We start from the raw sequence: 14,984 nt of genomic DNA, 5'->3' as shown, positions 1-14,984 counted from the left end.
GGCCGCCAAGGGACCAACAATTAGTATCAGAGTGAGGTTCGTTTCAAGAGGACTAATCGCCGACCGAAAGACAAAAAATAACTGAGACAAGCATCTACCCACCAGTGTTCGAGGCGGAGTTCGCATTTTGGAGACGTTGAATGGAGGTATGTTTTAAAACTGATTTCAATATTTTACTAACAATTAAGGTGACGTTTGGTTTGGGGTGCAAGAATGGGAATGGGAATGAGTTTGTTAGTAGACTGGAATGGAAATGGGTTTAATCAATCCAATACTATTGTTTGATTTATAGTCTTTGAAATAGGAATTGAATTTAATTTTAAAAATAAAATAATTTTGAAATTAATTTTTATTTTTATGATTTCTCTCTCCCCCCTTTTATTCTCTCTTCTGATCTATTTGGGTTTCCTTCCACCGTCGACCAAGGAGAAGGATCTCCTTGCATTGCTATCTAAGCAACCATCGGCCTCCTCTTCCTTTGTCAGTCAGATTCCGGCCACAGCAGCAATGATGCTGCCCATGGTGGTTCATCCATCCACCCAGTAATCGGCGTTCAACCCCTCGATCGTCTCTAGCTCCTCGATGTCCACTCTCTTCTCCCTCAGCTCCTCCCCTCAATCATCTCCACCAGCCATGTGCACCAGAACTTGTCGTATATCTTCATGAACTCTGTGATCTCCTTCCTGCACAGACTCTTCGGTCTGCATTGTCTCCCTCAGCTCTTCACCTCAATCATCTCCACCAGCCACGTGCACCAGAACTTGCCATATGTCTTTGTGAACTCCACGATCTCCTTCCTGCACAAATTCTCCGGTGCGTGCTGCCACACGAGGATCCCTATTTTCACCTCATGCGCATGCGAGTGCCACAACTTCTACTCTTCCGGCGACAGGGTCTCGACCCAACTCTGGTGGAAGTCATAGTTGAGGTGGGAGCAGAAGTTGGAGTTGTAGACGGCGCACTAGTGGAAGTCGTGGTTGAGGCGGGAGAAGAAGTGGTAGGTCTCGATCTGGTGGAAGGGATCATGGGAGAAGAGGGTTAAGAATAGGGAATGAATTCTAAACCCATTTGTTTAGTTAGGTTTTGTCCATTCCTAATTATTTAGGAATGATTTCAAAATTTTATTTCCAAACTCATTATCCAAACACTCTATATTTCAATAATTCCATTCTCTCATTTCCAAACTCCTAAACCAAACGTCACCTAAGTATGGTTTTGATATGCCCAAAAGTGAAGAAGGAAAAAAACTTGAGGAGCATCGATGGATCGAGAAGCAGTGCAACGACTTAATAGTAAATGGTAAGGCTAAGTTCCACCTTCTGAGTGTTCTGCCTGCCCAGGTGTTAGAGTGTATACTGAAAGTCTAAGCTTTTGTAGACATTTATTTTGAATAAAGAATCACATTTGGTCAAATTATCTACATTTGTTTATAGTTGTTCTATTAATTTATATTGTAGATAACATAGTATGTGGTGTCACATACAGAAGATAATGTTATCAAAACCTTATAAATTATAAACAGTAGCTCACGACCAAGATGGAAAGGAACAAACCATTGGAAGGTCGTAAGTGTAATTAGGTATTAGTTTATCTTAACTATATAATTACACTAGTACACTTAGAGTGTATTGATTAGGACCATTAGAGGTCGTCTCTTTTATACCGACTTTATAAAGGAACAAAAACCTCAGTTATTATGGAAGTGTGTGCTCTTAATCATAATATAATAACAAGCACATATATTTGATATTTATTTCTTTAATTTATCAATGGGTGAGATTTAGTTTGATAAATCAATAAGCCTGATAAGTTGGGAAATGATATCACTTATAGTGTGTGTTGTTGATTATAAAAGGAAACTGTGTCCTACAAATCTAGGTTGATAATGTCCCCAAGAGGAGCTCATAAGGATTGTCATGTTAAACCCTGCAGGTGGACTTAGTCCGACATGACGATAAGGTTGAGTGGTACTACTCTTGGACTAAGATATTAATTAAATGAGTTGTCAGTAACTCACTTAATTAGTGGACATTCAACATCTTAAACACAGGGAGACTAACACACTCATAATAAGAAGGAGCCCAAAAATGTAATTTGGGATTGGTGCGGTAGTTCAATAATAGTTCTCTAGTGGAATGAATTATTATTGATAAAATTAAGTTGTGTGTTCGGGGCGAACACGGGATGCTTAATTTTATCGGGAGACCAAAACTAATTCCTCCTCTCGGTCCCTATCGCAGCCTCTTAGTTATAGAGTACTATACCCACCTATACCCACCTTCATACCGATGTTGTAGTGGTCGGCTAAGCTAGCTTGAGGACCAAGCTAGGGCCGGCCAAGCCTTGGTCCATGGGTGGCCGGCCCTAGCTTGAACCTAAGCTTAGGTGGTCGTCCCTATTTAAAAAGAAAAGAATTTTAATTTTAAATTTTTCTTATGTGGAAGATATAATTTAAAAGAGAGATTAAAAATTAAAATATCTCTTTTATAAGTTTCTACAAAAGATTAAGAAAAGAGATTAAATCTCTTTCCTTATTTGTAGATTGAAAGGATATTTTATTTTATTCTTTATAAATTATTCACATGTTGAAAAATTAAAATTATAGAAATTTCTTTTTATCATCCATGAAGGGATTTTAAAGGGAAATTTTATTTTTTAAAATTTCCGGAAATAAATAAGGAATTTTAATTGGTTGATTGAAAATTGTCTTATTTGCTCTTCTATGAGGTGGCCGGCCATGACATGGGTGATTAGGAAATTTTATTTAATTTTTCTTAATTAATTCATCTCAAGGAAAGTTAAGGAAATTTTATTATAATTAAATTTCCTTATTTTCCAAAGCTAAGGATTATAAAAGAGGGGGTTTTGGGTGCCTTCAAGGTGAACAACCTCTATTATTTTTCTCCCTCTTTTCTTCCTTGGTGTGACCGGCCTCTTCCCTTTCTCTTCTCTCCATCTTTGTGGCCAAACCTCTTCATGCTCTTGGAGTTTTAGTTGGTGGTCGGATCTTAGCTTGGAGAAGAAGGAGAGAAAGCTTGTATCCCTTGGAGCTTGGTTGGTGGAAAAAGATCTTCATCCTTTGGAAGTCTTACTTGGCCGAAACTTGAAGGAAGAAGAAGGAGGTGCTAGGTGGTTCTCGTCTTGGAAGATCGTTACCCACACAACGTCCGAGATTAGAAGAGGAATACGGTAGAAGATCAATAGGTCATTATCTACTAAGAAAGGTATAACTAATATTATTTTCCGCATCATGTTAGTTTTATCTCCATGTAAAAATACCAAATACAAGAGGCATGCGATTCTAGTTTTTCGAATTAGTTTTCGATGTTGTGTTCTTTTATTTTTTCTTTTCCTTGTGATTTGATTGTTCTTAGAGGTTAACCTAGGGTTACTATGGGAAGGTTAAATATTCAATTTCCTTAAAAGGCTTTGTCTAGTCGGTGGTGGTTGCTCCCATATCCAAGAAGGTCATGTGCCTCGCCATGCAGTACTGGAAGCCGATTTTGGAAATAGATATTTAATTGTCTTCGTGACCTAGGTGATTTGGATCAAACATGTTAAGTTCCGCAGGAGATCCAAGTCTAAACCTAAAAGAACAAATAAATTAAACTTAGGTTCAAACGTATTAAGTTCCGCAGGCGATCCAAGTTTAATTTAAAAGAACACATGGTAGATAGGAAAAGGTTCAGACCTTTGTACAAAATTTTTGTACAGTGGAACCGTTAGATTTTCCGAGTAGCAACCAACAATTGGTATCAGAGCTAGGGTTTTACCTCTGTGTATTTGGTATTAGTTTAATTATGCACATGTCATACATAATTTAGGCAGGATAATAGTGGGATGTGCTAACTTTGTGGATGCAGGATCCAACTATTATGGCTTATAGTTATTGTGTGTGTGATTGGACCCTTAGACATATCAAGGGCATTTTATTGTGTGTGCATGATTGTATTATAAAATACAGCAGGAGCTGTATTTAGTTTTATTAGGATTTTATTTTTTGATCTAGATACATGTACATTCCTTCAAGGAATATAGGATCGAAAAATCTAAAATTCTATTTATGTCACGGATCGAATCTTGTAAGGCGTGGAACCTTTTGAGGACCAGAGGCGCAGCGGAACAAGGAGCAAGATGGATGCGACAACTAGACCCGGTGGCGGTGGCCAAAAATGGCAACAGCTAGGGATGACAACACACGGAGGACAACAATAGATAAAAGCCATAATAGTTGAAAATTAGTTTTTCTATTTATTGCTTTTATGTTGTGCTGTGTGTGCTTGTTCGTATGCATGTTAAGTAGGCTAGCATAGTCAAAATTCCTCACTTTAAATAACTAAGTGGGAGAGGGATTTCAAATAAATTCCATGTTCTCCATTACTGGTTTGTAAGTGATACAAACAAACTTGCGCGTTGGCTCTGAGTGCCTTCCTCCATATCGGATGAGTTTGTTTGTAGATCACTAGATCAAACTTCCATTTTGGATGACTATAGGAAATTAATTAAGAGCGTGTGATCTTCCCCATCGGAAGGGGCACAATCTTATTAATGGACTTAGTGTTAAGTAATGGTATACACTTAGGCACGTCTAATAGTATCCTCCCCATCGGAGTCACTGCTATTATTCGTGTGACCAAAGGAAACCAACTATTAATTTTATTTGTCAAAAGTTAGGTTGACAAGATAATAAAATTAATGGGTTACACCCTCCTTTAACAAATGTTGAATTTGTATACGTCCACACTATCGTGACATACAAAATTCACGGTGTTTTGAGGTGTTGGTTAATTTAAAATAGTATTGTTTGAGGAATCAATATTATTCTAAATTTAGAGTTCTGACCAAAAGTTATTTGTGATTCTTAGGATGACTTTCAACTCACTGGCCATCATGCTAAAAGAGAACAGACTTACTGGTCCTAACTACATAGATTGGAAAAGGAACCTAGACATTGTTCTTACTGCTGAAAGCTATAAGTTTGTACTGACTGGGTCTTGCCCTGATGTACCCAATGGTGAATCTACCCAAGAGGAGATTGAGTATCATAAGAAATGGGTAAAAGTAGATGAGATGGCGCGGTGTTACATTTTGGCTTCAATGTCAAATGTATTGCAACATCAGCATCAAGATTTACCAATAGCTTATGATATTATGAACAATCTCAAGGAACTCTTTGGTCACCAAGATCGAGCCTCTAGGCAAGAAGCCATGAGAAAGATAATGACGACCACCATGCAAGAGGGTACTCCTGTGAGGGATCATATCCTAAAGATGATGACTTATCTAAATGAAATACAAATCCTTGGAGGAGAAATTGATGGAGAAACCCAGATCGATATGATCCTCCAAACGCTACCTAGAAGTTTTGAGCAATTCCGCCTGAATTATAATATGAATAAAAGGGTATATTCATTGGCGAAACTACTGACAGAACTTCAAGAAGCAGAAGGTTTGTTTCGTCACAATTCTCAGATTCATTATGCTGAAAATGGTTCTACTTCTAAACCGAAAGGAAAGAAGAAGAAGAAACAAGTTAGATCAGTAAAGAAGGTGAATAAATCTCAGAGTACAGGACCTAAAGCTGGAGTGAAGAAGCCGAAGGGCAAGTGCTTCATCTGCAAGCAGTCAGGGCATTGGAAGGCGGACTGTCCTTGTAGGAATCAAAACAACAAAGGTATATCTCATGCTCTAGTTGTTGAAACATGTTTAGCAGTGTTATCTACCAGCACCTGGTGTGTAGATACGGGAGCCACTGATCATGTATGCAATTCTTTGCAGGGGTTCCAGGAAACCCGACGACTATATGAAGGAGAGATAACCGTCTACATGGGTAATGCTACTAAGGTGGCGGCTGTTGCAGTGGGAGACGTCTACTTATCTTTTGATCGGAATAGAAAATTGGTTTTAAGAAATTATCTTTATGTACCCAGTTTTAGAAAGAATTTAATTTCAGTTTCTAAACTGTATTTGGATGGATATTCTGTTTCCTTTAATAACAATGTAGTTATAAAGAGAAATAAAGTGATTATCTGTTCTGGTGCATTAGTAGGCAATTTATATACTTTAAATCCAATTTCTCCCACAAAGCAAAATATGAAAATTTATAACACATCTTCTAACTCTAATAAGAGAAAACAACCTTCAGAAATAAACCAAGCGTATCTTTGGCATCTAAGGCTTGGTCATATTAACTTAAGTAGGATTCAAAGGCTTATAGCCGATCGACTCTTGGGTTCATTAGAGTTGGAAAATTTTTCAACTTGTGAATCCTGCTTGGAAGGTAAAATGACCAAGAGGCCTTTTAAGGCCAAGGGGTATAGAGCCAAAGAAGCGTTAGAATTGGTTCATTCTGATTTGTGTGGTCCTATGTCAATCCAGGCAAGAGGTGGTTTTGAATATTTTGTCTCTTTTATAGACGATTATTCAAGATACGGATACATTTACCTAATGTGCCGCAAGTCCGAGTGTTTTGATAAGTTCAAAGAGTACAAGGCTGATGTGGAGAAACGACTAGGTAAAAGTATCAAGACACTACAGTCTGATCGTGGTGGCGAATATCTCTTAGGAGAGTTTAGGAATTACTTATCAGAGGCCGGGATTCAATCTCAATTGTCCGCACCTGGTACACCCCAACAGAATGGTGTGGCAGAATGAAGGAATAGGACTCTTATGGAAATGGTTAGATCGATGATGAGTTATTCAGAATTATCAAATTTGTTTTGGGGATACGTTCTGGAAACGGCAGCGCACATTTTGAACTTAGTACCTTCTAAATCAGTATCTTCTACTCCCATAGAATTGTGAAATGGGCGAAAGCCTAGTCTAAGACATATTCGGATTTGGGGTAGTCCAGCACATGTGCTGAAACCAGATGCTGATAAGTTAGAATCTCGTACAAAAGTTCGCGTGTTTATGGGATATCCCAGAGGAACGAAAGGTGGTTTATTTTATAGTCCTAAAGATCAGAAGGTCATTGTTAGCACCAATGCCCAGTTTTTAGAAGAAGACTATATAATGGATCATAAGCCCAGTAACAAAATTATTTTAGAAGAACTTAGAGAGGACACGTCTACTTTAGTACCAACAGTACAAGATGAAGTACCACTAGAGACTGCAACACGTGTCACATATGATACATAACCACAGACGGTGCCTCGTCGTAGTGGGAGAGTTGTGAGGGAACCTGAGAGATTCATGTTTTTGGGAGAGTCTTCGGACTTGATCCCAGGTAAACATGAACCTGATCCCCGAACATATGACGAAGCACTCCAAGATATAGATGCAGAATCTTGGCAAAAGGCAATGAATTCTGAAATAGAGTCTATGTACTCTAATAAGGTCTGGGAGCTTGTAGAACCACCTGATGGTATAAAAGCCGTTGGATGCAAGTGGATCTACAAAAGGAAAAGAGGGACAGACGGGAAGGTAGAAACCTTCAAAGCAAGGCTTGTTGCGAAAGGGTACACTCAGAAAGAGGGAATAGATTATGAGGAGACCTTTTCACCGGTAGTCATGCTTAAGTCTATCCGAATACTCTTATCCATTGTCGCTCATATGGATTATGAGATTTGACAAATGGATGTCAAGACAGCTTTCCTTAATGGAAGTCTTGAAGAAAACATCCATATGAAGCAACCAGAAGGGTTCATTGAAAAAGGCAAAGAGCATCTAGTGTGCAAGCTGAATCGGTCCATTTATGGACTGAAGTAAGCTTCAAGGTCTTGGAACATCCGGTTTAATGAAGTAATCCAGTCATATGGATTTATTCAGTGTCCGGATGAGTCTTGTGTATACAAGAAGTGTAACGGAAACGTGGTGGTATTTCTTGTACTATACGTAGATGATATTTTGTTAATTGGCAACAATGTCAAGGTATTATCAGACGTAAGGGTATGGTTGTCCAAACAATTTAATATGAAAGACTTAGGAGACTGTGCACACATTCTTGGGATCAAAGTTATAAGGGATCGCAAGAAAAGAATGTTGTGTCTATCCTAAGCTTCATATATAGATACAATCCTTGCTCGTTTTAGCATGCAGAATTCCAAAAAGGATTTTTTACCTTTTAGGCATAGAGTAGCTTTATCTAAAGAGATGTCTCCGAAGACATCAAAGGAGATAGAGGACATGAAAGCAGTTCCTTATGCTTCGGCTGTAGGAAGCCTTATGTATGCAATACTGTGTACGAGACCTAATATCTGTTTTGCCGTTGGCATGGTTAACAGATATCAGAGTAACCTTGGACAAGGACATTGGACTGCGGTAAAGCATATATTAAAGTACCTGAGAAGGACTAGAGATTATATGCTAGTTTACCAATCAGACGATTTGCTCCCTGTGGGTTACACGGATTCAGATTTCCAATCAGATAGGGACAACAGTAAGTCTACATCAGGCTATGTGTTTACTTTAGGAGGTGGAGCCATTCCATGGAGGAGTGTTAAGCAGAAATGCGTTTCGGACTCAACCATGAAAGATGAGTATGTGGCAGCCTCTGAGGCAGCTAAAGAAGCAGTATGGCTCAGGAACTTTCTAATGGACTTAGATGTGATTCCTGGTTTGCCCAAAATCATCACAATTTATTGTGATAATAGCGGTGCAGTTGAAAACTCGAAGGAACCACGAGCCTATAAGGCAAGTAAACATATAGAGCACAAGTACCATCTGATACGAGATATCGTGAAGCGAGGAGAAGTTGTCATCGCCAAGATTGCATCAGCAGATAACTTAGCAGATCCTTTCACTAAGGCCCTTCTAGCAAAAGCTTTCGATCGACATGTGGAGGGGATGAGAATCAGATGTATGGTAGCAGATATGGCAGCTTAGTCATTAGTATAAGTGGGAGATTGTTAGAGTGTATACTGAAAGCCTAAGCTTTTGTAGACATTTATTTTGAATAAAGAATCACATTTGGTCAAATTATCTACATTTGTTTGTAGTTGTTCAATTAATTTATATTGTAGATAACATAGTATGTGGTGTCACATACAGAAGATAATGTTATCAGAACCTTATAGATTATAAACAGTAGCTCACGACCAAGATGGAAAGGAACAAACCATTGGAAGGTCGTAAGTGTAATTAGGTATTAGTTTATCTTAACTATATAATTACACTAGTACACTTAAAGTGTATTGAGTAGGACCATTAGTGGTCGTTTCTTTTATACTGACTTTATAAAGGAACAAAGACCTCAGTTATTATGGAAGTGTGTACTTTTAATCCTAATATAATAACAAGCACATATATTTGATATTTATTTCTTTAATTTATCAATGGGTGAGATTTAGTTTGATAAATAAATAAGCCCGATAAGTTGGGAAATGATATCACTTATAGTGTGTGTTGTTGATTATAAAAGGAAACTGTGTCCTACAAATCTAGGTTGATAATGTCCCCAAGAGGAGCTCATAAGGATTGTCATGTTAAACCCTGCAGGTGGACTTAGTCCGACATGACGATAAGGTTGAATGGTACTACTCTTGGACTAAGATATTAATTAAATGAGTTGTCAGTAACTCACTTAATTAGTGGACATTCGACATCTTAAACACAGGGAGACTAACACACTCATAATAAGAAGGATCCCAAAAATATAATTTGGGATTGGTGCGGTAGTTCAATAATAATTCTCTAGTGGAATGAATTATTATTGATAAAATTAAGTTGTGTGTTCGGGGCGAACACGTGATGCTTAATTTTATCGGGAGACCAAAACCAATTCCTCCTCTCGATCCCTATCGTAGCCTCTTAGTTATAGAGTACTATACCCACCTATACCCACCTTCATACCCATGTTGTAGGGGTCGGCTAAGCTAGCTTGAGGACCAAGCTAGGGCCGGCCAAGCCTTGGTCCATGGGTGGTCGGCCCTAGCTTGAACTCAAGCTTAGGTGGCCGGCCCTATTTAAAAAGAAAAGAATTTTAATTTTAAAATTTTCTTATGTGGAAGATATAATTTAAAAGAGAGATTAAAAATTAAAATATCTCTTTTATAAGTTTCTACAAAAGATTAAGAAAAGAGATTAAATACCTTTCCTTATTTGTAGATTGAAAGGATATTTTATTTTTCTTCTTTGTAAATTATTCACATGTTGAAAAATTAAAATTATAGAAATTTCTTTTTATCAACCATGAAGGGATTTTAAAGGGAAATTTTATTTTTTAAAATTTCTGAAAACAAATAAGGAATTTTAATTGGTTGATTGAAAATTGCCTTATTTGCTCTTCTATGAGGTGGCCGGCCATGACATGAGTGATTAGGAAATTTTATTTAATTTTTCTTAATTAATTCATGTCAAGGAAAGTTAAGGAAATTTTATTGTAATTAAATTTCCTTATTTGCCAAAGCTAAGGATTATAAAAGAGGGGGTTTTGGGTGCCTTCAAGGTGAACAACCTCTATTATTTTTCTTCCTCTTTTCTTCCTTGGTGTGGTCGGCCTCTTCCCTTTCTCTTCTCTCCATCTTTGTGGCCGAACCTCTTCATGCACTTGGAGTTTTAGTTGGTGGCCGGATCTTAGCTTAGAGAAGGAGAGAAAGCTTGTATCCCTTGGAGCTTGGTTGGTGAAAAAAGATCTTCATCCTTTGGAAGTCTTGCTTGGCTGAAACTTGAAGGAAGAAGAAGGAGGTGCTATGTGGTTCTCGTCTTGGAAGATCGTTGCCCACACAACGTCCGAGATTAGAAGAGGAATACGGTAGAAGATCAAGAGATCATTATCTACTAAGAAAGGTATAACTAATATTGTTTTCCGCATCATGTTAGTTTTATCTCCATGTAAAAATATCAAATACAAGAGGCATGCGATTCTAGTTTTTCAAATTAGTTTTCGATGTTGTGTTCTTTTATTTTTTCTTTTCCTTGTGATTTGATTGTTCTTAGAGGTTAACCTAGGGTTACTATGGGAAGGTTAAATATTCAATTTCCTTAAAAGGCTTTGTCTAGTCGGTGGTGGTTGCTCCCATATCCAAGAAGATCATGTGCCTCGCCATGCAGTACTGGAAGTCAATTTTGGAAATAAATATTTAATTGTCTTCATGACCTAGGTGATTTGGATCAAACGTGTTAAGTTCCGTAGGAGATCCAAGTCTAAACCTAAAAGAACAAATAAATTAAACTTAGGATCAAACGTGTTAAGTTCCGCAAGCGATCCAAGTTTAATTTAAAAGAACACATGGTAGCTAAAAAAATGTTCAGACCTTTGTACAAAATTTTTGTACAGTGGAACCGTTAGGTTTTCCGAGTAGCAACCAACACCAGGATCTCGACAGAATCGATAAATACAAGAGTGCAAAAGAACTTTGGGAAAAAGTCTTGAAACTCTATGAAGAACCAAAAGAAGTCGAATCTAACTCCTCGATAGATACTGAGTCATCATCAGAAGAATTCGAGACTAATGAAATTGTCGGGACAACTCTTATAGCCGAATACCTACCTGAAGATACAGAAAGATTGACCCAGATGAACATCGATGAAGGAGGAGAGTCTTCGGAAGAAAGAAACATTGAAGGGGGAGGAATATTAGAAGAAAGCAGCTTTATAGGGGGAGCATCAAATTCTAAGATCGACAAGATAAGTCAAGTACGATCTCTACCTCCTGCTAAATTGTTTAAATTTATAAAAATATTATCAAAAAATTCTTGTAAATTAGAAATAAAAAATAAAAAATTATTAAAATAATGAATTAAAAGGAACTCTAGCAATGGCTCGTCGATTAGAGGATTTCGACAAACTAAAAATAGAAAATGAAAATTTAATGGAACGAATACAAAATTTAAAAAATTCTACATGTTCCACTTTTATCTAAAACCGTTTGAGGCAAATTATTGTAAAGGAATATCAAAATATTATATCTATCAAGAACGGAGGAATGGGAAAGCGTAAACACACAACTAACTGATCTTTGAAAAAGGTAATGCGGTCATCAGGAGGAAGATAGGGATGAGCGTCAGGTTGCAAGACCTTAATACGATATTCTTTAGGGATTTCATATAAAGAATGGATGGAAGTTCAGTCGACAATGGTAAAGGAAGAATGAATTTAAGCGTACCAAGGGAGAAGATTCTTCAGCCATGGTGAAAAACAGTAACACTCAAGGAATAAGCGACTTACTGAGTCCTTAAGGAATGAAAGTCACAGAAGAAGACCAAGGAAGATGAAGAAGCGCGGGTTGTTGAAGGAAGTCAGAAAAGAGAATCGCCAAAGAGTAACTAGAGGAAGACGAAGAGTAAAGAGTTAAAAAAGACATGAGGTTTTAGGAAAATATAAGGATCGCCGTTAAATTAAAATGATTCGACAAAGGAGAGTCATTGATCTGCCAAGAAGAATGTGTGATAAGACACGAACGAAAAGCGTACCAAGGGTTGCTTAGAAAAAGGGGGGAAAATGCTACGTGGCGCTTGTCCAGGAAGAGACATTTATGATAGTCAGAACAGATCGAATCATATACTGAACTACCATATCTTCGAACATTCTTTTTCTGTTGAAGGACCAATTACCAACAAGACCATTTTAAAAAACTGCACAAATCTCAAAATATAGTAATAAATAAATAAATAATAATAAATGAGTTTGGCGAACAAAGGAAAAACTCAGGTTGAGTTAGTGATATGTATTAGAATAAACTAATATCTTAAGCGGTAGGATGACTAAAGCCAAGAAGATGTTTACAGGCTTGAACGGAAAACACCAGTTGGACTCAAAGGTAAGTAGCCTTTAATTAGAATATAACATATGAGTGTCTAGGTAAGTATATACCCGGGCGAGCATAAATTCGGCCAGATTTAAAGGCACGTGGATAAGCGAGCTAAATAGCATAACCAGACATAAACATATAACTTTATATTGACATAAATAATTACACAATCAAAACTCTTGAACTTCCATGAATCTTACATAAATAGAAACAACAGATAAATAATTTTCTACTTGTCCTACTTCCTGGAGCTACCAAATTGTTCTGCCCATCCCAAGTATAGACGTGTAGTAGAATGACAGCCTGGACAAAAAGAAGATGTTTGTCATGTCCTCTTGCGTTTGTGTGATTCACCCTCTTGGGTTTGTAGCAAAGAAGCTAGCTCTAATCTAGCCCGATCTAATTCAATTTGCAAAAAATTTACTTTAGCTTTCTGCTGGTCCAAGTATTGCTGTTGTCGCAATATCAGTAAACCATCTACATGAGCCTTCCTGGTCAAAACGACTATTTCTGAAGCATGTCGAGCTGTTAGATCATCTAACTCCTCAGTCTTTGCTTTAAATCCAAATAAGCTTTATCCCTCAAAGCCACTTCAGACCGAACTTGAGACTGAGCTACTAGTAGACATACTTCTAGCTCTCTTAGGTGTGAGTGATGTATATCTAAGGCTTGCATAGCCTCCGCCAAATACTTCTCTTTCTCTGATAATAGTTGATCCCAAGGAGGAAGATTTGAAACCATAACTCTCAATAATATCTCTAGAAGAGAGTGAAGCAAGAAAGAGTAAAGGTTGGTGTTGCAGAAGTTAGGATCACACCTCTATTTAACTTAGTCACAAGATATATGCTGAGGGTGTCACAGGATCACTGTAGTAGGTATGAAATGTTCAAAAAAAAAGGGTATAAGTAGACTTAGATCTAGTCAGTCGGCTATACCTCTTTCGACTAGACTTGAAGGAGAGGCTAGTGATACGGGTTATGATAGGTCGGCCTGGCAAGTGAAGGAGGGGTCTAGGTCAAGAAAGATAGGAAAGGTATATAGCCGGTCTAGTGAAGGTCGAGTGAGCGTCCATGTGCTCATATAATGCTTGGTCGAGCAAAGCTCGTTCGAACATAAAGGCATTTAGCCTTATATATGATTTTCAGCATGTTACCGGTCGACCGAAAGCCGAGCGAGCTCCCACATGCTCATATATGCTCGGTCGGCCAAAGCCCGCCCGAGCATAAAGGCATTTAGCCTTATGTATGACTTCTAGTATATTACCGGCCGACCAAACGTCGAGCGAGCACCCACGTGCTCATATATGCTCGGCCGGGCAAATCCCACCCGAGTATAAAGACATTTAGCCTTATATATGATTCTCGGCATGTTACCGGCCGATTAAAGGTCGAACGAGCATCCATGTGCTCATATATGCTTGGCTAGGCAAAACCCGCCCGAGCATAAAGGCATTTAGCCTTATGTATAACTTCTAGTATATTACCGGTCGACTAAAGGCCAAGCGAGTACCCACGTGCTCATATATGCTTAGTCGGGCAAAGCCCGCTTGAGCATAAAGTCATTTAGCCTTATATATGATTTTCAACATGATACCGGCTGACCGAAGGCCGAGCGATCACCCACATGCTCATATATGCTCATCCGGGCAAAGCCCGCCAGAGCATAAAGACATTTTGCCTTATATATGATTCTCAGCATGTTATCGGCCAACCGAAGGCTGAGCGAGCACATATGTATTCATATACGCTCGGCTGGGCAAAGCCCGCCCAAGCGTAAAGGCACTTAGCCTTACGTATGACTTCTAGTATATTACCGGCGGACTGAAGGTCGAGCGAGCACCCACATGCTCATATATGGTCGGTCGGGCAAAGCCCACCCAAGCATAAAGGCATTTAGTCTTATATATGATTCCTAGCATGTTATCGGCCGACTGAAGGACGAGCGAGCACACATGTGTTCATATACGCTCGGTCGGGCAAAGCCCGCCTGGGCGTAAAGGTACTTAGCCTTATGTATGACTTCTAGTATATTATCGGTCGACCGAAGGCCGAGAGAACACCCACATACTCATATATGCTCTGTTGGGCAAAGCCCGCCCGAGCATAAAGGGATTTAGCCTTATATATGATTCTTAGCAGGTTATCGGCTGATTGAAAATCGAACGAGCACCCACATGCTCATATATGCTCGGTCGGGCTTTGCCGTGGGCGTAAAGGTACTTAGCCTTATGTATGACTTCTAGTTTATTATTGGTCGACCGAAGGCCGAGCGAACACCCACATACTCATATATG

This window comes from Zingiber officinale, chromosome 8B (assembly GCF_018446385.1).
Source record: "Zingiber officinale cultivar Zhangliang chromosome 8B, Zo_v1.1, whole genome shotgun sequence".
NCBI lineage: Eukaryota > Viridiplantae > Streptophyta > Magnoliopsida > Zingiberales > Zingiberaceae > Zingiber > Zingiber officinale.
Note: the sequence above shows the minus strand (reverse complement) of the source record.